This window comes from Mirounga angustirostris, unplaced genomic scaffold, assembly GCF_029215605.1.
Source record: "Mirounga angustirostris isolate CCGP_5_RB_7025 unplaced genomic scaffold, mMirAng1.0.hap1 SCAF_9, whole genome shotgun sequence".
Taxonomy (NCBI): domain Eukaryota; kingdom Metazoa; phylum Chordata; class Mammalia; order Carnivora; family Phocidae; genus Mirounga; species Mirounga angustirostris.
Genome location: NW_026991717.1, coordinates 60,630,525 through 60,655,493, shown reverse-complemented (window position 1 = coordinate 60,655,493; position 24,969 = coordinate 60,630,525). Strand labels below are relative to the sequence as shown.

Genomic DNA, 24,969 nt, shown 5'->3' with positions numbered 1-24,969 from the left:
ATAGTTAAGAGCCTGTTCCTTGGTTTGTCTCTTTTTTTTTCCCTTTGCTCATTTGTTTTGTTTCTTAAATTCCACATATGAGTTATATCATACGGTATTTGTCTTTCTCTGACTTATTTCACTTAGCATAATACTCTCTAGTTCCATCCACATCATTGCAAATGGCAAGATTTCATTCTTTTTTTAAGGCCAAGTAATATTCCATTGCATATATGTGTGTGTGTGTATGTGCGTGTGTGTGGATATATATATACACACCGTATCTTCTTTACCCATTCACCTATTGATGGATGCTTGGACTGTTTCCATAGTTTGGCTATTGTAAATAATGCTGCAATGACTATATGGGTACATGTATCTCTCTGAACTAGTATTTTTGTATTTGGGGGGTAAATACCCAATTGTGCAATTACTGGATCACAGTTCTATTTTTAATTTTTTGAAGAACCTCCATATTGTCTTCCACAGTGGCTGCACCAGTTTGTTTTCCCACCAACAGTGCAACAGCGTTCCTTTTTTTCCACATCCTTACCAACACTTGTTGTTTCTTATGTTTTTGATTTTAGCCATTCTGACAGGTGTAAGGTGGTATCTCATTGTAGTTTTAATTTGCATTTCCCTGATGATAAGTGATGTTGAGCAATTTTTCAAGTGTCTGTTGGCCATCAGTATGTTTTCTTTGGAGAAATGTCTACTCATGTCTTCTGCCCATTTTTTAATTGGGTTGTTTTTTGGGTGTTGTATTATATCAGTTCTTTATATATTTTGGATACTAAATCCTTTATCAGATAGGTCATTTGCAAATACTTTCTCCTATTCAGTAGATTGTCTTTTAGTTTTGTTGATTGTTTCTTTTGCTATTCAGAGAATTTTTGTTTTGATGTAGTCCTAATCATTGGTTTTTGCTTTTATTTATCTTGCCTGAATGAGTAAACTTTTTTTTTTAAATTCTACAATCTGAACTTTTATCATTATTTTTTTTAAAAAAAGATTTTATTTATTTATTTGACACAGAGAGAGAGAGTGTGCGTGCACACAAGCAGGGAGAGCAGCAGGCAGAGGGACAGGGAGAAGCAGACTCCCGCTGAGCAGGGAGCCCAACATGGGGCTTGATCCTAGGACCCTGGGATCATGACCTGAGCCCAAGGCAGATGCTTAACTGACTGAGGCACCCAGGCGCCCCCCAATCATTCTTTCAATAAACATTTGATGAGGACTCTGACAAAAACTGTTGAAATACTAAATGAGTAAGTCACAGTCCCTAGCCTGTAGGACACGAGTGGCTCTAGGAAAGACTTCTCAAAGATGATGCTATTGAAAGAATACCTACATGAACAGAAATACATTAAGAGGAGACCTGTACAACTGGTGGAAAGTTTGGGATTGAATTAGTGATTAGGAAACTAACCAACCAAACACACAAACAAATGAAAAAAATTATTAGCTCCAGGAAAAACTAAAAACAATATAGGAAAGAAAAGATTCTCACCACCTTTATCTCTATATCGATAGTAAATTTCACCTACATGTCAAAGCATTTACAGAGTCAAGATAACTTAAAGTCTGAATACTGCCATAACCAAAATTAAGATATAACATTACTGGAAAAATAGCACCTAACTAATAAGATAAGTAGTAAAAAAACTAAATCCCCATCTTCTATAGTAGAAAGCCAACAAATTATGACTTTAAAAATTAAAAATTAATCAGCAGCAATACAGCATATTAGTTGGAGATATGGAGCTAAATACTGGAAGAATCAGGAAAAAGTTCAAATTGAGTACATCTGCAGAGTTGGAAACAGGGCAGGGTGGGGAGGACAGAAAACTGTTCTTTTCTGTAATGAAGTGTAGAGAATCATTCAACTTCATATGCATAAATTGATTAAAAATAAAAAATAAATTTAAGGGGAGCCTGGGTGGCTCAGTCAGTTAAGCATCCGACTCTTGATTTTGGCTCAGGTCATGATCTCAGGGTTGTCAGATAGAGCCTCACGTTGGGCTCCGTGCTGGGCGTGGAGCCTGCTTAAGATTCTCTCTCTCCCTCTCCCTGCCCACCTTCGCTTGCATGCTCTCTCTCTCTAAAAAAATAAAAAGTAAAAAATAAATTTAAAAAGCAACTTGTAAGACATTTAAACATGAAAAGTTGTTTTTTATGTTTTAAGTGAAAGAATTATAAAACAGCATATATGTATGATCCCATTTGTATTTTAAAAAAAGTGTGCACACTGGGGTGCCTGGGTGGCTCAGTCAGTTAAGCATCTGGCTCTTGGGTTCAGCTCAGATCATGCTCTTAGGGTCCTGAAATCAAGCCCCGTGTCGGGCTCCATGCTCAGCGCAGAGTATGCTTGTCCCTCTCCCTTTGCTCCTCCCCTTGTGCTCTCTTCTCTCTCCCTCCCTCTTGAATAAAGTCTTTTTTTAAAAAAAGATTTTATTTATTCATGAGAGACAGAGAGAGAGGCAGAGGCAGAGGGAGAAGCAGGCTCCCTGCTGAGCAGGGAGAAGCAGGATCCCCGAGGAACAGGGAGCCAGATGCGGGACTTGATCCGAGGACCCCGGGATCATGACCCGAGCTGAAGGCAGATGCCCAACCATCTGAGCCACCCAGGCGCCCTTGAATAAAGTCTTAAAAAAAAAAAAAAGTGTGCACGTTAATTACATATAGAAAAAACCTGAGTCATGTTTACCAACTATTAACATATTAACAATTATATTTCTATATAATAGGATTATTTTCTTGGGGAAGACTCCTCTTCTATAAATTTACTACAGCAAGTATATATTTTTACAATAAGAAGAAAAACACTATTTTTAAAAGTTGAAAATTTTAACCCTTACATATATGGTCAAATAATTTTCGACAAGGGTGCCAAAACCCATTCCACAGGGAAGGACAACCTTCATAACAAATGGTGTTGGGAAGCAAGACATTCATATGCAAAACAATGAACCTGGACCCTCAATTTATACCATATACAAAAATTTACTGAATATAGATCAAAGACCTAAATGTAAGAACTAAACTACAAAACTCTTAGACTACAGAGGTAAAAAGCTTCATGACATTGGATTTGGCAATGATTTCTTGGATATAACACCAAAACAAAAGGAAAAAAAAAGATAAATTGGACTTTATAAAAATTTAAAAACTTTTGTGCATCAAAGGACATTATCAACAGAATGAAAAGAACATGGAATGGAAGAAAATATCTGCAAATCATATCTGATAAGGGGTTAATATCCAGAGTATATAAAGAACTACAACTCAACAACAAAATGACAAACAACATGATTTTGGGCGCCTGGGTGGCTCAGTTGGTTAAGCGGCTGCCTTCGGCTCAGGTCATGATCCCAGGGTCCTGGGATCGAGTTCCGCATCCGGCTCCCCGTTCTGCGGGGAGCCTGCTTCTCCCTCTCCCTCTGCCTACTTGTGTTCTCTCTCTATCTCTCTGTCAAATAAATAAATAAAATCTTTAAAAACAAAACAAAACAAAACATGATTTTAAAATGGGCAAACAGAAGGTGGGGGTGCCTGGGTGGCTCAGTCGGTTAAGCGTCTGCCTTTGGCTCAGGTCATGATCCCAAGGTCCTGGGATAGAGCCCCACATCCTCTCCCTCTGCCTCTACCCCAGCTTGTGCTCTCTCTCTCTCTCTCTCACTCTCTCAAATAAATAGGTAAAAATCTTAAAAATAAATAAATAAATAAATAGAACGGGCAAACAGGGACACCTGGTGGCTCAGTCAGTTAAGCCTCTGACTCTTGACCTCACCTCAGGTCTTGATCTGTGTCATGAGTTCAAGCCCTGTGTTGGTCTCCACGCTGAGCATGGAGCCTACTTAAATAAATAAATAAGTAGGCAAACAACTTGAATAGACATTTTTCCAACAAAAATATGCAAATGGTCAATAAGCACATGAAAAGATGCTCAACATCATTAATTATTAGGGAAATGCAAATCAAACCACTAACCACTTTATACCCATTAGAATGACAACTATAAACACACACACACACACACACACACAAAATAACTGCTGGCAAAGATGAGAAACCAGAACTTGTGCACTGCTGATGTTAATGTAAAATGATGCAACCACTACAGAAAACAGTATTGGAGGTTCCCCCAAAACTAAAACGTAGAATTAAAATACAATCAAGCAATTCCACTTCTGAGTATATGCCCAAAAGAATTCAAAGTAAGGAGTCAAAAAGATATTTGCATACCAATGTTCATAGCAGCATTATTCACAATAGCCGAGAGGTGGAAGCACCCAAGTGTCCATCCCAAGTGACAGATGAATGCATAAAAAAAATGTAGTACATACATACAATGGCATATTATTCAATCTCAAAAAGGAAGGAAATTCTCAAACACACCACAACATGAATGAGCCTTGAAGACATTATGCTAAGTGAAAGAAGCCAGTCACAAAAGGTCAAATATATGATTCCACTCTTAATAGGCACTTAGAGTAAGCAAATTCATAGAGACAGAAAAGTAGTTTCTCTCTGGTGGTTGTCAGGGGCTGCAAGGACAGGATAACAGAGATTTATTGTTTACTGGGTACAGAATTTCATTTGGGGAAGATGAAAAAGTTCAGGTGGCGATGCATGCACAACAATGTTACTGTACTTAATGCCACTGAATTGTACACTCATAAATGGTTAAAATGGTAAATCTTATATGTATTTTACCACAATAAAAAAATTTTTTTAGGGGCGCCTGGGTGGCTCAGTTGGTTGAGCGACTGCCTTCGGCTCAGGTCATGATCCTGGAGTCCTGGGATCGAGTCCCGCATCGGGCTCCCTGCTCAGCAGGGAGTCTGCTTCTCCCTCTGACCCTACCCCCTCTCATGTACTCTCTCTCTCTCATTCTCACTCTCTCAAATAAATAAATAAATCTTTAAAAAAAAAATTTTTTTTTAAATGACCACTAGGTACCCCTCAGATATAACTACAAAAGCCAAGTAATTTTCACTGTCCCACGCTAAACCGCCAGGAACAAAGTGGTACCTTTGTGGAGTCCTTCACAGAACACTGAAATAAATCTAAGAATACACCTGTTCCAATTAGGAAATGAACCCTAGGGAAAAAGCCCAGAATCCTATAAGCTACCAAGGTATACTACACTGCTTCTAAAATGGCTCCCAATGATGCCCCATCTGATGCTTTTGATCACCGCCCCCCCATCGTGTGTAGGTGAATCTAGTGACTTGCCTCTAATGAATAGAATACAGCAAAAGTGATAGGAGGTCATTTCCCAGATGTATTATAAAAGACTGTGACGTCTACCTTGCTGACATTCTCTCTCTTTGGCTCTTCCCACTTGTTTACTCTGATGCAGCAAGCTGCCATGTTACCCCCAGGAAAGGCCCACATGGCAAAGAACTGAGGGCAGGTCCTGCTAGCAGAATTATATGGTTCCACTTACAATAGGTACCAACAGTTAGCAGAGAACTGAGGTCCTTGGTCCAACCACTCACAATGAATTGAATCATACCAACCACTGGACTAAGCTTGGAAACAGATCCTTCCCCAATTGAGCCATGTGACAACTACAGGCTACCCTGATTGCAGCCTGTGATTGACCCTAAAACAGAGTACCTAGCTGAGTCAAAAACCAAAATCTTGACTTACAGACACTGTGAGATAATAAATGTTGTTATTCTAAAACACTAAATTTTGGGTAATTTGTTATGCAGCAATACGTAACTAATTGCACCAGACTTCAATGGCATGGGGCAATAGTTTCTCAAAGTTGTACATGAACCACAAGTTCTTTTTGATTCCACATCACCGATTATATCTAAAAAAATTAATGGAATTTGGCTGCAGTATCAATGCTGTCAAATAATTGAAATTCATTTTTTCAGTAACATAAGTTTATCAATCTTGACGCAAGAAAACTAGGTACAGCAAGAAAAAAATTAAATTCCTCCTTGACGATATCCTTAATGACCTAAAATAGGGAGTAAATAGCATACTAAAATTCAGACAATGATGCTAAATGTGGAGATGTTGTCAAAACAGACCCAAAGAAGAGGGTGCCTGGGTGGCTCAGTCGGTTAAGCGGCTGCCTTCGGCTCAGGTCATGATCCCAAGGTCCTAGGATCGAGCCCCACATCGGGATCCCCGCTCAGCGGGAAGCCTGCTTCTCCCTCTCCCACTCCCCCTACTTGTGTTCCCTCTCTCCTGTCTCTCTCTCTGTCAGATAAATAAATAAAATCTTTAAAAAAAAAAAAAAGACCCAAAGATAATAAAAATATGGACAAAACATACTAAATGGGAGATTCAACTTGCCAAAAAACATGTGGTAAAAAATCATTGGAAACATTTGCTAGATAGAAAAGATTGAGAAGCAAGTAGGCAACAAATTAGTAACACTGACAATCCCCTAGATTATAAATCCCTTGAAGATGAAGACCATATCATAATCACATACCCTCTGCCATAATCAAAAAAATATAAACTTTGCAGTTAATCAATAGATAGTTGATGAAGTTGATGAGCTGAAAATGAGACATCAAGCTATAATTTAAAGGTCATATAGATTCACATACACAAATACAACAGAAAGATGAGAGGAAAAGGAGAAATAAAGGGAAAATGAAAATAAGAATGATAAGAGGCAAAATGGCAAATGGATAAAAAAATTGTATAAGAATTCCATAAACATAAGCCAAACCAAACCACACCTAATGAAGAGAACTCCCTGTAAGAGAAATTAACATAATACTGCCTTGTGTTTATTGTCTTCTAACTCCAGGGACTTCTCACAAAATAAACATTAAGACCAGACTACCTAGATTCAAGTCCTGGCTGTGTAATCTAAGGCCTATTACTTAACTTTTTTGGGCCTCAATTTCCTCATCCATAAAAAAGAGATAACAATGGCGGCTATCTAAGGATTAAAAGTGATAATATATGATATATGTAAAGTGCTTATTTATCATACTGCCTGGCACAATAAGTATGCTCAATAAATGGTTGTCACTACTTAGTAAACCATTTCGTATGCTTCTTAACCAAAAGAAGGAGAAATCGTCATATCCACAGACATACTACTGTCCAAAACAGACCCTGTATACTGCTTGAATGCTGATGAAAAGAAATTATGTTTGCATGGAGGCCCTGAATTTAAACGTATCATACAACTACTACTTAAAAAATTCAAATAAAAACGTTTTTATCAGCAAGAGAAAATTATTACTCTACAACTATGATTACAAATTAAATCACAGCATTTGCATTGTTACAATTTTTGCTTTTAAAGTTAATAGAAAAATTAGTTGATCAAAAAGGGAATAAAAATAAATCAATGACACCTACTATTTCTAGATTGGCAACAGTATAAATTAGTTCCTAAATGGGTCTTGAAGCAAATTTTGAGAACCCGCCCACATAAAGGAAGGAAGCATTATCACAGTGACTATCAAAGAAGAAATTATTTAAAAATAAAAACTTACTCTCATACACTGCTGGTAGGAATGTACTTTGGAAAATAGTTCTATATTATAAAGCTGCAAATATGCATACCCCATGACCCAACAACTCTTCTCCCAGGTATATATCCTAAAAACACTCTTCTCTCATGTGCACCAGGAAATATACACAAATATGTTCGTAGCCACACCATCCATAAAACCAAAACTAAAAACAACCCAAATGTCCAGCAAGAGAAGAATGGATAAAGTGTAGTATATTCATAGAGTAAAAAAAAAAAAAAAGTATTAGTTTCTTACTGCTATTCTAGCAAATTACTACAAATTTAGTGGCAAAACAACACAAATTTATAATCTTATAGTTCTAGAGATCCGAAGTCCAGGATTCTAATGGGGATAAAATCAAGGTGTCAGCAAGGCTATGCTCCTTCTGGAGGCTATGGGGGAGAATCCCTTTTCCAACTTCTAGAAGCTGCCTGGATGCTTTGGCTCATGGCCCCATCCTCCATGTTCTGAGCTAGTAGTGTAGCATCTTCAAATCTCTCTTTGACCTTTGCTTCCATCATCACAGCTCTTCATATATGCTTCCCTCTTATAAGGTCCCTTGTGATTATACTGAACCAACCTGGATAATCAGGGATAATCTTCCCACCTCAAAAGCCTTAATTTAATCACACCTGCGAAGTCCCTTCCACCATATAAGGTCACACATTCACAGTCTGCAGGGGATTAGGGCATGAATATCTTTCAGGGACTATTTTCTACCTACCACAAGAACTGTACTGAAATGAAATGAAGAAACTACTGCAACACTGAACTACAGGAACAAATTAAACAACATTGAAAAAAAATCAAGCAAGACAAAAATCCTTTATATAAAGTATATAATATAAATTATTTTATATAAATATAATATATACAATATAAATCCTTTTATATATATACAATATAAATCCTTTTATATAAAGTTCAAAAATAAGTAAAACTAAATTATGTTAAATAAGGATACAAACATAGTAAGTCTATAAAGAAAACCACAGATACGATTTTTCACAAAAATCACAAGAATAGATTCCTTTGGGGTAAAGGGAGATGAGATCAGGAAGGGGCTTCTGAGATGCACGTAATGTTCTATTTCTCAACCATTTATAATTATGTGTTAAACTGAAAACTAAGTTTTATGTAGTCTGTGATTGATATGTCTTATAATAAAAAGAGTAACAGATAATAGTCATATGAACCAGAGGCAAGGATAGCCAGAACAGGAAAGATTAGGCAACAACCATCTAGCAGTGTGACTAACCAGCAAGAGACTGTTCCAACTACGCAATGGTGAAAAGCCAGTTAACCTATGAGCTGGGCATAGAGCAGAAATCTAGGTTCACAATAAAGAAACAAGCTTAGAAACATATACATAATTTACAAGGTCTTCCTAATAGACTATAAATTTCTTGAGGTCAAAAGCAGAATTCTTCTCATCTTTGTACTTAGTACTTACTGTAATACCAACCACAGAACAATCTTTCTAATAAATGTTTAATTACTGGAAGAATGAATGAAACTTCTTTCACCTCCTTTAGAGCTAACTGAAATTAAGTCATCCTCCAGCAAATAATTGAGAGTTGATTTGAAAATACAACATATAGTCATTCAATAAATTGCTATGAATACACAGAAGAGGAGATAGAAGTATAATGTAGGTTTTGCCCTCAATGAGTTTCATCAAGGAAAGAAGAAAATGTAAACAAATTATTCTTTGAAATAGAATACATAATACAAAAACAGAAATTAACATTAATCTCTGGATTAATTAAATTTAAATTTAATTAAAAATTAAAATTAAATTAAAATTAATTTACGTTTTAATTAAAAGGTAAAAAATATAAAAAGTTAATCAACATCAAATTGTATGAGCCAAGTACATATGACACATCAGAACTGCAGGACGTTTACACGGGCTAGGATGATCGCACAAAGTTTCTTAAAGGAGGTGGATAGGATTTACAATGGTTCGGTAGATTGCAAAATAGCCACAAATTGCTCCCATTCCTGTATACACATCTCTTTACATTGTGACCTTGCTTCATCTCCCAACAAGAGGTAGTTTCTTTCTCCATCCTAGAAACTGGGCTTGGTCCTGTGACTTGCTTTGATCAATGGGACATTAGCAAACATGACCAGAAACTTGAAAAGCACGTAAGCACTGAACTTGCCCTCTTTTGCTGGTTTTGGAACCTAGATTGTGAAGAAACCGAAGATAGGTGACTGCCTCACATAAGTGAGCCCAAACAACACCAAAAAAAGAACCATTCATCTGGGCCCAAACTGCCAATCCACCGAATAGTTAACAAATTGTTGTTTCAGCCTCTGAACTTTGGGGTGGTTTGTTTGAAGGCAAAAGCTAACTGAGGAGCTAAGCAAAGGCACAGAAGAGGAAACGAACACAACATACAAGTGCATGGGAAAAATGAATGTGTACATTAGTCTAAATGGACTAAGATTTGTCTAAAAAAGTTCTGATCATAGAGAAAGAATACATACGTGCGAAAGATAAAGTTCAGACTAAAAATCAGGCTAGGAAGAAAATGAACTCATTCTATTTCAGGAGACAAAAGGGAGCCACTGAAGGGCTTCAGAGCATGGGGAGGATATAAAGCAATAGGAAAGGAAGTCCAGTTAGAACTACTATTATCTAGATACACTAAAGTAATAAAATTCTCCTATTTGGAAGGGAAGCTAGATAATTCACAAAAGAAAAACAGTGTGGTTTTTATAAGTAGTGCCATATATAGTTTATGTTAGATTCTGCTCTAATAGAAAAATAGGAAAATTATTTTAAAGATTTATTTATTTGAGAGAGAGAGAGACCTCACACACGTGAGTGCCCATGAGCAGGGGAGCAGCAGAGGGTAAAGGAGACAAGCAGATTGCCCACTAAGCAGGGATCCCAACTCGGGGCTCGATCCTGGTACCCTGAGATCATGATCTGAGCCAAAATCAAGAGTCAGGTGCTTAACCAACTGGGCCACCCAGGTGCCTCAGGAAAATTATTTTTACCTACAATTTTAATCCCAATGGAAAGAATGCTAGCATTAATCATCAGAAGAGCTTATGACGTGTCTAAACGGTATAGAAGATATTTTTGAAACTATATTTGGGCATAAAGATAATACATAGATTTCTAATGACAGCATAGCTGTGAAATATGACTCCTCTTTGTTTGAGATTTAAATATACTCACCAGACCACTGCAGTTCCTGGCCACAATAAAGTAATAGGGACCAGATTTACCCTCCCACCTTCAACAACTAGAGAAAAGGACAATGGATTTTATTTATTTATTTTTAAAGATTTTATTTATTTGTTTGACACAGAGAGAGAGAAAGCGAGAGAGGGAACACAAGCAGGGGGAGTGGGAGAGGGAGAAGCAGGCCCCCTGCCGAGCAGGGAGCCCGATGCGGGGCTCGATCCCAGGACCCTGAGATCATAACCTGAGCCAAAGGCAGACGCTCAACCTACTGAGCCACCCAGGCGCCCCAGGACAATGGATTTTAGACACTATAGAAAACAGGCACTACAGAACAGGGATCCATGAGAAAAGGGAAATAAGTAAGGCAAGTCTTACAATTGTCCCCAACTCACCACTTGGGACGGAATTTCCAGGCCACAGCACAGGAATGGGGAAAACAAAGAGAGACCAACAGTCTCACTGAGTTGAGGAGACAAAATTCAGAGTTCTGGGGAAGTCAAAACAGGACAAAACACTGGAAAGGAGAGATCAGCACAATGAGCTGTGGCTATCTAAAGAGGACTGATTCCCCTTGAGACTCTGGCTGAGTACTTAAAAGTGTATGTGTGTAAGGAAGTGAAGTGATCAAAGTTAGGTTCAAATCACTGGAAATGGGCAGGCAGAACAATCTCTGATGCTCAAATAAGGCTGCAAATAGTTTGCATACTCACCAGACAGGGTGAAAAAGGCCTTCAAAAACATCCAGGACCTTGAATACATCAAACTATTTTCAATTAACTGTATCCCAAAATAAACCCCCAAAATATTTAAAGGAATGCAAAAAAAAAAAAAAAATTCTAGCACATAACAATGTAAAATCATAATGCCTAGCACTCAAACAAATTACCAGGGATGCAAATAAGGAGAAATTTCAGTCAATAAAAACAGACCCAAGTCAAAGCAATCTTGAAAAAGAAAAACAAAGATGGAGGTATCACAATCCCGGATTTCAAGATCTACTACAGAGCTATAATAATCAAAACGGTGTGGTATTGGCACAAAAACAGACACATAGATCAATGAAACAAAACCCAGAAATAAAACCAACATTTATGGTCAATTAGTCAACAACAAAATGAGCAAGATTATACAATGGAGAAAAGACGGTCTCTTTAGTACATGGTGCTGGGAAAACTAGACGGCTACATGCAAAAGGATGAAACTGGACCACTTTCTTATACCATACACAAAAATGAACTCAAAATGGATTAAAGGCCTCACTGTGAGACCTGAAACCATAAAATTCCTAGAAGAAAATATAGGCAGTAATCTCTCTGACATTGGCCTTAGCAACATTTTTCTAGATAGGTCTGTGCAGGAAGGGAACAGGAAATTAAAAATAAACTATTCAGACTACACCAAAATAAAAAGCTTTTGCACAGTAAAGGAAACCATCAACAAAACGAAAAGGTAACCAACTGAATGGGAGAAGATATTTGCAAATGATATATGTGATAAGGAGTCAATATCCAAAATATATAAAGAACTTAGACAACTCAATGGCAAAAAAACCCAAATAATCCAGTTTAAAAATGGGCAGAGGTCCTAAATAGACATTTTTCCAGAGAAGACATACAGATGGCCAACATACACATGAAAAGATGTTCAACATCACTAATTATTAGGGAAATGCAAATTAAAACCACAATGAGGTATCATCTTATACCTATCAGAATGGCTAGCATCAGAAAGATAAGAAATAGGGGCGCCTGGGTGACTCAGTCATTAAGCATCTGCCTTTGGCTCAGGTCATGATCCCAGGGTCCTGGGATCGAGCCCCGCATCGGGCTCCCTGCTCGGCGGGAAGCTTGCTTCTCCCTCTCCCACTCCCCTTGCTTGTGTTCCTGCTCTCCCTCTCTCTCTCTCAAATAAATAAATAAAATATTTTTTAAAAAAGATAAGAAATAACAAGTGTTAGCAAGTTTGTGGAGAAAAAGGAATCCCCTTAAACAACTGGTGTAATGCAAATTGGTATAGCCACTGTGGAAAACAGTATGGACATTCCTCAAAACACTAAAACTAGAAATACCATACGATCCAGTAATTCCACTACTAGGTATCTACCTAAAAAAAAAAAAAGAAAGAAAACATTAATTCAAAAAGATATATGCACCCCCATGTTTACTGAAGCATTACTTACAAAAGCCAAGATACAGAAGCAAACTAAGTGTCCATCAAGAGATGAATGAATAAAGAAGAACTTATATATATGGAATAATATGGAATGAGGAATATTAGTCATAAAAGAATGAGATCTTGCCATCTGTGACAAGATGGATAGACCTAGAGGGTATTATGCTAAGTGAAATAAGTCAGACAGATAAAGACTAATACCGTATTTCACTTATATGTGGAATCTTAAAAACAAACAAACAAACAAACAGATAACTAAAAAAATCAGACCCACAAAAACAAAGAACAAACTGCTGGTTGTCACAGGGGACGGCGGTGGTGGGATGTGCAAAATGTATGAAGGGGAATGAGAGGTATAGGCTTCTAGTAATGGGATTAATAAGTCACAGAGATGAAAGGTTAAACACAGGAAATATAGTCAATGGTACTGTAATAGCATTGTATGGTAACAGATGGAAGCTACACTTGTGGTGAGCATAGCATAACTCTAGACTTGCTTTAGCACTATGCTGTACACACCTGAAACTAATGTAACATTGTGTATTAATTATACTTCAAGACAAAGGAAGGAAAGAGGGAGGGACTGAGGGAGGGAAGGGAGGAGAGAAGGAAGGAGGGAAGAAAGGAAGGGAGGGAGGGAAGGGAGGAAGAAAGGGAGAAAGAAAGAGAAAAAAAGAAAAAGGAAGGAAGGAAGGAAAGGAAAGAAGGAAGGGTGAAAAAAGAAAAGAAGAAAGAAAGAAAAGAAAAGAAAAGAAAAGAAAAAGAAAGAAAGAAAGAAAGAGAGAAAGAGAGAAAGAAAAAAGAAAAGTAAAAAACAGACCCAGAAAAGATACAGATGATAGAACTGGTAGACAAGGAATTCTAGACATGAAAAGTAGATTAGATTATCTGAGATAAAAAAACAAACAAAAAAAACCCCAACACTGTATAAGATTAACACCAGATTAGCTACCATAGAAAAAGGGATTAGTGAACTTCAAGAAAGAGGAAAAAACTACCCAAAATTAAACATACAGAGAAAAAAACCAAACCAACACAGCATCAGTTAGCTAAGTGCTAACAACAAAAAGCCTAACATACATGTAACTGGAGTCCCAGAAGGAAAGAACAGATTGTTTACACTTTTACTTTGTTGTCAGTTACTGTAACCATACTGTCTTATATAAAGTTTCTCTCCACTTTTAGTAGATATTTTAATTTCTAGATACACTTATTGGGCCCAGAAAGATTTCATGCTTAGGGGGAAAAAAATCTAAAGAGAAATGTCTTAAATCTTTTCAAATCTGATGAAAACTATAAATATACTAAACACCCGCTATTATTAAAATGAAAGATCAGATGCTTTCAAAGTAATCATGATTTATTATGTAAATAATATTTAAAATACATAATCTATATTCCAAAAATATAGTTAGATGCAGAGTGGCTATCTCATATATCTCAAAAGGCAAAATAATATATTTTTCACATTATAAAAAATAATCTCAATTATGTATTAAAACAAGCTGAAATACAGACACAAATTTTCAGAGACTACACAACAGGTTAAGTTTTCAAGACATCTAATAATATTAATGTAAACAACAGAAATAAGAGTCAAGAATTGGATAAAACCGACAGGATTTTGTTTTTGTTTTACCCCACAGGTTTTAGCAAGAGCCTCTCTAAAGGGTTATTAAAAAGTGATGAAGGGCGCCTGGGTGGCTCAGTTGGTTAAGCGACTGCCTTCGGCTCAGGTCATGATCCTGGAGTCCCGGGATTGAGTCCTGCATCGGGCTCCCTGCTCAGCAGGTAGTCTGCTTCTCCCTCTCCTGCTCCCCCCTTCTTGGGCTCTCTCTCTCTCACTCACTCTCTCTCTCAAATAAATAAATAAAATCTTTAAAAAAAAAAAGTGATGAAGATTTGTGAATAACCCTATTTGCTGATAGCAAAAGGAAAGGAACATTTAGTTACCACCCATACTTCAAATGCTCCTTCTAAACTTTTACAGGAGGTAAATTACACTTCCAGCAGCATGGAATCTTACTGGGTTCAATAAATATATTCAAGAAAGTAAAATATCTATTAAAGAGAAACTTTACAAGTCAGTATGGTTACAATTACTGACAACAGGATAAAAGTGTAAACAATCTAGTTCTATTCTCCCTGACTACAACGCTAACAACTATAGAAAGTACGGTGTAACTTACATGTCCAGATTGTAATGAAAACACGAAACAAGACCATTCCTTGGGTAAAATCTTCTGTAACCGTATCAACCAAACAAAGCATTATACCTATGATCTTCCCACTAAAACAAAGGAAAAAACATCAATACAGAAAACTTCCCTGTAATGATCTCCATTGTAATTATATTTTAAGTATATTAATTTCCCCTTTTAAAAATGCAAAACTGTGGTGAAAAGAGATGAAGTAATCTAAGGTCCTATGATATGTTACAGTAGAAATGATAATACATTCAAATCTCATCTTGATGCATAATTAACAGTTTATATTCATTTATTTTGTAAGCATTTATTAATTTAAGAGGTTAATGGCTCTAACCTTTTCTTTTTTTTTTTTTTGGTTCTTTATTTTTTTGTGTGTGTGATAATTTGGAACATACATTTTTTTTATTTTTTTATTCTTATGTTAATCCCCATACATTACATCATTAGTTTTAGATGAAGTGTTCCATGATTCATTGTTTGTGCACAACACCCAGTGCTCCATGCAGAACGTGCCCTCCTCAATACCCACCACCAGGCTAACCCATCCTCCCACCCCCCTCCCCTCTAGAACCCCGTTTGTTTTTCAGAGTCCACCGTCTCTCATGGTTCGTCTACCCCTCCGATTTCCCCCGCTTCACTCTTCCCCTCCCGCTACCCTCTTCTTCTTCTTTTTTTTTTCTTAACATATATTGCATTATTTGTTTCAGAGGTACAGATCTGAGATTCAACAGTCTTGCACAATTCACAGCGCTTACCAGAGCACATACCCTCCCCAGTGTCTATCACCCAGTCACCCCATCCCTCCCACCCCACCTCCCACTCCAACAACACTCAGTTTGATTCCTGCGATTAAGAATTCCTCATATCAGTGAGATCATATGATACATGTCTTTCTCTGTTTGACTTATTTCACTCAACATAATACCCTCCAGTTCCATCCACGTCGTTGCAAATGGCAAGATCTCATTCCTTTTGATGGCTGCATAATATTCCATTGTATATATATACCACATCTTCTTTAGCCATTCATCTGTCGATGGACATCTTGGCTCTTTCCACAGTTTGGCTATTGTGGACATTGCTGCTATAAACATCGGGGTGCATGTACCCCTTTGGATCCCTACTTTTGTATCTTTGGGGTAAATACCCAGTAGTGCAACTGCTGGATCGTATGGTAGCTCTATTTTCAACTTTTTGAGGAACCTCCATACAGTTTTCCAGAGTTCTAACCTTATTTTCTAATCCAAAATTAGGTGCCAGCATATGATAAGGGATTTTTTTTTCTGATAAATGCATTATATATTTTAAACTTATAAAGATATTAAAATTATATCCTAATTACTTATACATTTATTTTTTTTTAAGATTTTATTTATTTATTTGACAGAGAGAGACACAGCGAGAGAGGGAACACAAGCAGGGGGAGTAGGAGAGGGAGAAGCAGGCTTCCCACTGAGCGGGGAGCCCGATGCGGGGCTCGATCCCAGGACCCTGGGATCATGACCTGAGCTGAAGGCAAACGCGCTTAATGACTGAGCCACCCAGGCGCCCCTACTTATACATTTAATAACTCACCTATAAACTGCTAGATTCTAGCTAAGAGAGAATTCTCTACTTACCTGGAAGACCTCTTTCTTATAACCATACATACCCTCCTACTGGTAATGCCTAGTCCTAATTTCTGAGGTTCAAGCAGAGAATGTGAAACATAACATAGGAATTCTGTCAATACTCAAGCAATTGAAGCCTGGGAGAACCCAAAGTAGAAACTCATATTGGAGGAAGACGTGGACTCTGTAGGACCAAATTTTTCAAAGTGTTCTGGCGTTCTGAAAGGATTTTGTCTGAAGCTGTTTCAAAAGTTGTGTGAGCATTTTCTTATTAAAAATTTTTATTAAAATTTAATTATCAAAAATATTATTATTATTTATTATTTTTAATTATTTAACTGCTTACACCTATAATATTATCTACTAACCTCGGAATCTGGTAGAGAATGTAGAATAAACTGTGGGTGACAAAACAGAAGACTACTTCCCTGAACCCACTTCCGAGACTGTTAGGTCTGTCTGTAAATACGTTCATGCATTTTCCCTTCATGATGCTTGAACACCTGTAATTCCTTACTCTACAACAGATTGCCCTCCCTCTACTGTAAGCTCTAAAAGTAACATTATTTTTGCCCTTTTCGCTGCCAAATCTCTAACCCCTAGCAGAGTAACACAGTAGATGCGTAACAAATATTTAACGAACGAACGGATAAAGCTATTAAAATAGTTCTAAGGAGAGATAATGAGGTGCAGAGAGGCTACTACATTAAGGTGGTAGCAAGGGAAATGAAAAGGAGAAATTTTGTGCAAGCAGAACCAGGGGAAAGAGGAAGCCAAAACATATATACATAATGAGACTGTTGAGCTTGGGTGACTGATTAAATAGTAATACCTTCGTTTGTAGAATTAAAGCACTTGAAAGAGGGCTGACTTTTGTCTTGGACATGTTGAATTTTTTAAGTGCTAAATAAATGTAGCAGAATCGAAGTCCTAATCTAGTTTACTATCTACCATACGAATTAGTTTCCAGATGATTTTTTCAAATCAGATTTCATGAGAGGCAGGAATCTCTTTAGCTATTTATTTTTTCCTATTTCTTCCCCCTCATCTCTGCCTTCCTGGCCATTGGGAAATGCTGATAAAACCATTTCTGAAGTATTTTAGAAACTGAAGCCCTTAGCGGATCAAAGAAAAAAAGAAAGAGGGGCTTCCCAAACTTAATACATAATATACAACACATGCGGAAAACTAAATGTCAGACAAAATACAGTATTTAGATAAACAAGGGAAACCATGCAAAATCACTTTTTTTTTAAAGATTTTTTTTTTTTTATTTGAGAGAGAGAGAGAATGAGAGAGAGCACATGAGAGGGGGGAGGGTCAGAGGGAGAAGCAGACCCCCTGCCGAGCAGGGAGCCTGATGCAGGACTCGATCCCGGGACTCCAGGACCATGACCTGAGCCTAAGGCAGTTGCTTAACCAACTGAGCCACCCAGGCGCCTGCAAAATCACTTTTTAAAAAAGGCAATTACCTAGAAACTGCAGAAAGAAAAAAAGACAAGGATAAAAGGAAGCAACCCAAGTGTCCATCCATAGATGGATGAAGAAAAAGTGGTATATATACATGATAGAATATTATTCAGCCATAAAAAAGAATGAGATCTTGCCATTTGTGACAACGTGGATGGACCTAGGGAGTATTTTGCTAAGTGAAATAATTCAGACAGAAAAGGATAAATACCGTATGATTTCACTTATATGTGGAATCCAAAAACCAAAAAACCAAAACAAACAAATAAACAAAAAAGCATTAACAGACCCATAAATACAAAGAACAAAGTGATGATTGCCACATGGGGGATGGGCAAAATAGGTGAAGGGGAGTGGGAGGTACAGGCTTCCAGTTATGGAATAAGTCATGGGAAAAAAGGTTCAGCATAGGGAATACAGTGAATGGTACTGTAATAGCACTGTATGGGGACAGATGGTAGCTACACTTGCGGTGAGCACAAGATAACATATAGAGTTGTGTACATATGAAACTAATGTAACATTGTATATCAACTACATATGTCAATGAATAAACAAAACAAAATAATGATAAAAAGCATTTTGGTAGAAACACATACAACGGCAAATAAGTTTTCTAATTCAAACATTTAAAAATACTGATTCTTATTTTCAATAAAGTTGCAAACTTTCTGTAAAAAAAAAAAATACTGATTCTTAAAACAAGGTTAGGTTAAGGAGCGCCTGAGTGGCTCAGTTGGTTAAGCAGCTGCCTTCGGCTCAGATCATGATCCCAGGGTCCTGGGATCGAGTCCCGCATCAGGCTTCCTGCTCAGCAGGGAGCCTGCTCCTCCCTCTCCCTCTGTCTGCCTCTCTGCCTACTTGTTCTCTCTTCTCTCTCTCTCTCTCTGTCAAATAAATAAATAAAAAATCTTTAAAACAAAACAAAACAAGGTTAGGTTAAATCTTGACAGCTTACCAGAGGGAGCCAAGAAGCCACCACCGCCCTTCTTCAGAAGACACTAAAACACCTCAGATTCTTTTCAAAGAACACTTCATTTTTACCATGGGAAGCTTTACTCTGATCAAAGTGAAAGCAAATTTCATAATACAATATCTAACCTAACCTAAGAGAACTATCAACATCCCAAAACATCAAGAATCTTATATACAAAGGTAAAACAAAACATGGGAAAAATTTCAGAATGTTTGCAAACGTTTACAAAGTTCAATTAAGAATCAGGAACATATAAAATATAAAATAGGGGCACCTGGGTGGCTCAGTCGGTTAAGCGACTGCCTTCGGCTCAGGTCATGGTCCCAGGGTCCTGGGATCGAGCCCCACGTCAAGCTGGCTCCCTGTTCCGCGGGAAGCCTGCTTCTCCCTCTCCCACTCCCCCTGCTTGTGTTCCCTCTCTCATTGTCTCTCTGTCAAATAAATAAATAGAAAATCTTTTTTAAAAAAAAAAGAACATATAAAATAATTACAAAAAGAAGAATAATTATGTCTACCATAGTCATATAAAATAAATAAATATATACCAAGAAATCTGCTTAAAAATCACCCTGTTTAAAAGATGAAATGGTCTGGCAAAATTGACATTCACATTATGTAAATAATTTAATTTCAATCTGTATTTTGAAGACTTTTATTTTTTAAAGTAATCTCTAGACCCAACATGTGGCTCAAAGTCACAACCCCGAGATCAAGAGTCACATGCTCTTTGGGGCGCCTGGGTGGCACAGATAGTTAAGCGTCTGCCTTTGGCTCAGGTCATGATCCCAGGGTCCTGGGATAGAGCCTCAGCGGGAAGCCTGCTTCTCCCTCTCCCTCTGCCTCTCTCCCTGCTCACGCTCTCTCTCTCTCTCTCTATCTCAAATGAATAAATAAAATATTTTTTAAAAAAGTCACATGTTCTACCAGCTGAGCCAGTCAGGTGCCCCTCAATCTGTATTTTATTTTATTTATTTATTTTTTAAAGATTTTATTTATTTGAGAGAGAGAATGAGAGAGAGAGAGCATGAGAGGGGGGAGGGTCAGAGGGAGAAGCAGACTCTCTGCCGAGGAGGGAGCCCGATGCGGACTCGATCCAGGGACTCCAGGATCATGACCTGAGCCGAAGGCAGTCACTTAACCAACTGAGCCACCCAGGCGCCCTGTATTTTAAATCTACAATCAAAGATCACCACATATTAAGGAAGATAGAAACTTTTGAGTGGTAATACTATATGTGTTGTACATATGCTGAAAATTCAGTTCTAAAAACCTCAACTTTTTCATATATACTTAAAGGCTCTCATATCAAACATGGAAATAAGACATTTAACCTGAAACACTAAGTATTTTATAGAATAAAAGCTATAAAAGTATTTTCAACACAAGGATTCTAGCCACTAAAGCCTGGGGCGTGGGGAATCTACCACTGCCATCACTATTGTTTACCATATACTGGATAACAAAAAAATTTAATTTCAAAAATTTTAAAATATTGAAGATGTCCTGCAATATTACTAATCAAATAAACTGACAAACCTCCAGCATATTTTGAGTATTTCGCAAAAAACCTCAAAAAGAGAGAAAAAAAAAAAGAATACATTACTAGAATATTTTTGAGTAACATATGCTCAAATTGTCTTTTTTTTTAAGGTTTTATTTTAAAGTTTTATTGAAGTAATCTCTAGACCCAACATGGGGCTCAAACTCATGACCCTGAGATCAAGAGCTGCATTTTTTCCGACTGAGCCAGCCAGGCACCCCATATGCTCAAATTGTAAAGCTGCTTGCCACACGTCTATAAAATGATTTTCTTTTCTTTCTTTTTTTTTTTGAGACAGACAGCACAAATGGGAGAGGGGCAGAGGGAGCGGGAGAAAGAGAATCTTAAACAGGCTCCATGCTCAGTGTGGAGCCTGACACAGGGCTGGATCTCATGACTCTGAGGATCACCACCTGAGCTTAAATCAAGAGTGGGAAGTTTCACTGACTGAGCCACCCAGGCCCCCCTAAAGAATTTTTCTATAGGAGTTTTTTTTTAAGTGGGGAAGGAAGTAAGCTACATTCTCCATTAATTCTCAAAGCCTGTTTTATTTTGCAAATCAATTCAGCCCACACTAGTTCAATATGGTCATTAAACCTTTTCCCTTATGTATTTTTTTTTTTTTTTAAAGGCAACAAACATTCATTAACTCACAGAGTTTCTAAGGGTTAGGAATCTAAGAGTGTCTTAGTTGGGTGGCTCCAGGTCAAAGTCTCTCTCGAGTGGCAGTCAAGTTCTCATCTCTATATATTACTTTTTAAAGTTATAAAACAAAGAATTGACTGCCCCTGCCAAAGTTAAATTCCATGATCATAGCGAACTCAGTTCCATAACATTCATTTACATTGAAAAACCAACAATCTATCACTACAATCCTCACATTTTGGTGCATTTTTTTTAATGTAAAATACCTTCAAAATTGTCTACATTATACAAACTTCACTTCCAACACTACATTTAAAGACATTTGAAGTCCTACATAATTGAGTTCAATTTGCTAAAGCAAATGAGCCTAATCTCATGAAGATTTCCTAAGGCATTAAAATAATCAGTATTTTTTAAAGTCAAAAAAGACACAAAATCTGAAGTCCTATGCAGTACAATAGAGAATTCACTAAATTATGTATTAACCATAGTACAAGATGAGCGAGATATATTATTCTTAGCCCCCTACTGAAGATCAAATTTGTTTCAATTTAATATTAGAAGTTAAGTTAAAGAAGCTAGGGACTTCAATTTCCTTTATATGTCTAAAACTGAAAGAGGAAAAACATTTCTTAACATTCTATCATAAAGGAAAAGTGCTAGAGAAACTTTCCTTCATAACCATGCTTCAAACATCGCTTTCAGTGCCTTGATAAAAATGTATCATACAGGGGCGCCTGGGTGGCTCAGTCATTAAGCGTCTGCCTTCGGCTCAGGTCATGATCCCAGAGTCCTGGGATCGAGCCCCGCATCGCGCTCCCTGCTCGGCGGGAAGCCTGCTTCTCCCTCTCCCACTCCCCCTGCTTGTGTTCCCTCTCTCGCTGTCTCTCTCTGTCAAATAAATAAATAAAATCTTAAAAAAAAAAAAAATGTATCATACAGGAAAACATAAGCTTCTAAATTAAATATTCCTTTTGGTATCTTTTCAATTTGATAGATTGCAATATGCCATGGAAGTCCTCATTATTTGAAAAATTTCTAGAGTTAATATTAATTCTTCAAGATTATTCATATTACTAATATTTGTCATCATTACTCCTTCTTTATAATACATGGCATTCAATTTCCTCAATACTTTAAAATCAATCTCCTATTTCCCCTTTCCCCCAAACAGAACGTTACTCTATTCTATTTAGCCAAAAGAAAACAGCAAACACATCTTTGTGGTCTATTCTGGGAAATCAGTGTTTGGAAACCACTGCAACTGTTATTAATGGCTCAGAACCAAACACTGTAACAAAACACACTGAGTGGATCCTCCCTGCGTATGTACATGCGCCCATTCATAATAATGTGATCCTCACACATGCATACAAAATCTCAATTTCTATTGAATACCAGAACATCTTTACATAATACACAGGTTAAAAGAAAACTGCCCTCTTTAATGTTCAAAGCAAGAACAATTTCTAAAGCTAAGGATGAGAAGAGTTAATACCGGGATTGCTGCCACCTATCAACTTTAATTCAAAGCAAAGTACAACTCAATGTCATTTTTACCTCTAATGCTGCCACGCTGAAACAAAATTAACTTCACTGTGCGATAAAGTATCCTGGCATCCCAGGGGATTATTTACTTCCCTGAGTTGACATTACATATGTGTGGAGTCTTTTGTCCCTCCCACAGCATCCCAGAGTGTCAACATCATCTTAGTCAAGGCAAATGACGGGCAAGTCCCTCAGGTCATTACTTCGAACCTTAAGTACCAAAAAGTCATGGCCTTCATCGTCGTTACTACACAGCGAGCACTGTAGAGTCCCATGCCCCCTTCTACTATATTTGGGGAAGCGGAGTGCGAAAGAAGCGCTTGGTGTATCCTGAGAATTCTCTGTGTTCAGTCCTGGTACCAGAAACAGCACGAATACAAGTAATATGTGGGTCACCCACAGAGAGAGAAACAGACGAAGCTTCGTGACCCTCCCAAGTTCAGTGAAGACACCAAAAGCTTCTCGGGAAACGGGGCACAAGCCTTCGGGGAAAGGGGGCAGAAGCAGAAGGTCTCCGAGGTGGAGTGACTAGGTCTGGCACAAGCCCAGGGCGTGGGCAGCGACCGAGGAGTCTCTCGTACCCTTCCCCTCCGCACCAGGGTCGGTCACTCCGCGAGAGGTGCGGCCGGAGGAGGGGGTCAGGACTGGGGGAGGGCGGGGCCCGGTGCGCCCCAGCAGCGACCTGGGGGCTCGGGGGGGTGTGTCCTACCTGGGCCGTGGCGGACGCAGGGATTTCGGGCGGAGGGCTCGGATCCAGCTCAGGGCCAGGACCCGCAGATATCAACCCTCGGCAGGCGGGACCGCCGCCGCCTGCCCATCCCCCGCCGCCGAGTGCGGCGGGACCCGAGCGCGGCTTCGAGGGCCGGCCGGCTTGGCAGTCCCCTCGGGTACCCTCCGCGTTTACTGGCGGCGGCGGCGGCTGCTGTTAATGCTGCTGCTGGCCGCCCCCAGCCGCTGCTCTTGTGCCAGCCCCTGTTCCTCCTCCTGCCGCCGCCGCCCCCGCCTCGTCCCCACCGCTCCCATCGCCGCTGCGGCGACTACTGCAGCGCCCGCTGACCCGACCCGACGTTATTCTCCCCCTTCGCAACCCGACACAGCCTAGCCCACCTGCCCTGCCAGTACGCACGCCCACCTCCCCACCACAGGTGCTGATTGGAGAGCGCGTCCCGGGCCCGCCACGTCGGTTGGCTGGTCCCATTGCCTATCACGAAGTGGGCGGAGAGTCAGGCAGGGAGCGTCTCCGCCCCCCACCGGAGAATTGCCGCTATCTTCAGGTTTGCCTGAGAGGGCGAGTTACCGGGAAAGGAGCATCACAATGGCAGCGCGCATGTGCGCCGGAATTCTGGGCCTTGTAGTTCCAGCCACAGCCGCAACTACCCGCCGGTCCCGAGTCAAGAAGTAGAGCTTCTGAGACTAGTGGTTGGCGCACAGTGGTGTCCTCCTAGCTCAGTAGTTAACTTGCTTATAGGGGCATGATTGTGACCCCAGGATTGGGCTTTTTGGAAAAAAATCGGAAATGCGTTGTTACATTACGAATTTACACACTGAGACAGTCACGAAGAAGGGCCCCAAATCGTGAGGCCCTACCATGCCACCTCCTCAGAACCGGAGCTGCCAGGATCTGACAAATTGGCGCTGTCCCCAGAACCGCCTAACAAGAAGCTAATCACTAGGGAGAGGCCTAAAGGTATAAGGAGGAAAGGAGACGGAGACCTCCAGAAAAGAATACCAGCCTGGAGCCCGAAGTATCCTTACGGTTTCTGCAACCCATGAAGAATGAGATTTCCTTCCCTTTTTAAAACACCCCAGCGAAGGGTTCAATGAGCATCCCCTGCGAGCACCAGTTTGGGAATCTAAGCGCGGGAATGCGGGAGTCCCTCGAAGACTTTCAAGGAAAAACGAGGAGAGCAGAGCAAAGAGGTTGTGTGGGATGAATTTGTATTAGGTGTTGATTGTGTCAAGCTCTTTGGTGAAGAGGAAACCTTAAGATTAAACCTCTCCCATCCTCACCCACCAGTTTACAGAAGAAAAGTCTCAAAGAGATTTAACAACTTTCCAAGGCTATAAAACTAACTACTGGCAGAACCAAAACTCAGGTCTCTTAAG

The 24,969-nt window shown here is 38.9% G+C and overlaps 1 protein-coding gene across 3 annotated transcripts in view; it reads right to left on the bottom strand.

The window, feature by feature from the left end:
- TTBK2 (tau tubulin kinase 2) overlaps positions 1-23,936 on the bottom strand; it is a 150,662-nt gene extending 126,726 nt beyond the window's left edge. The window contains exons 1-2 of one of the 3 annotated variants that reach the window (XM_054513569.2): positions 23,573-23,936; positions 15,054-15,154 (exon numbers count right to left, since the gene is read on the bottom strand). The gene's annotated coding sequence lies outside the window, so the exon portion shown is untranslated. The other 2 variants (XM_045900257.3, XM_064570584.1) reach the window with 2 other exon arrangements.
- Positions 23,937-24,969: the final 1,033 nt, after the last annotated feature.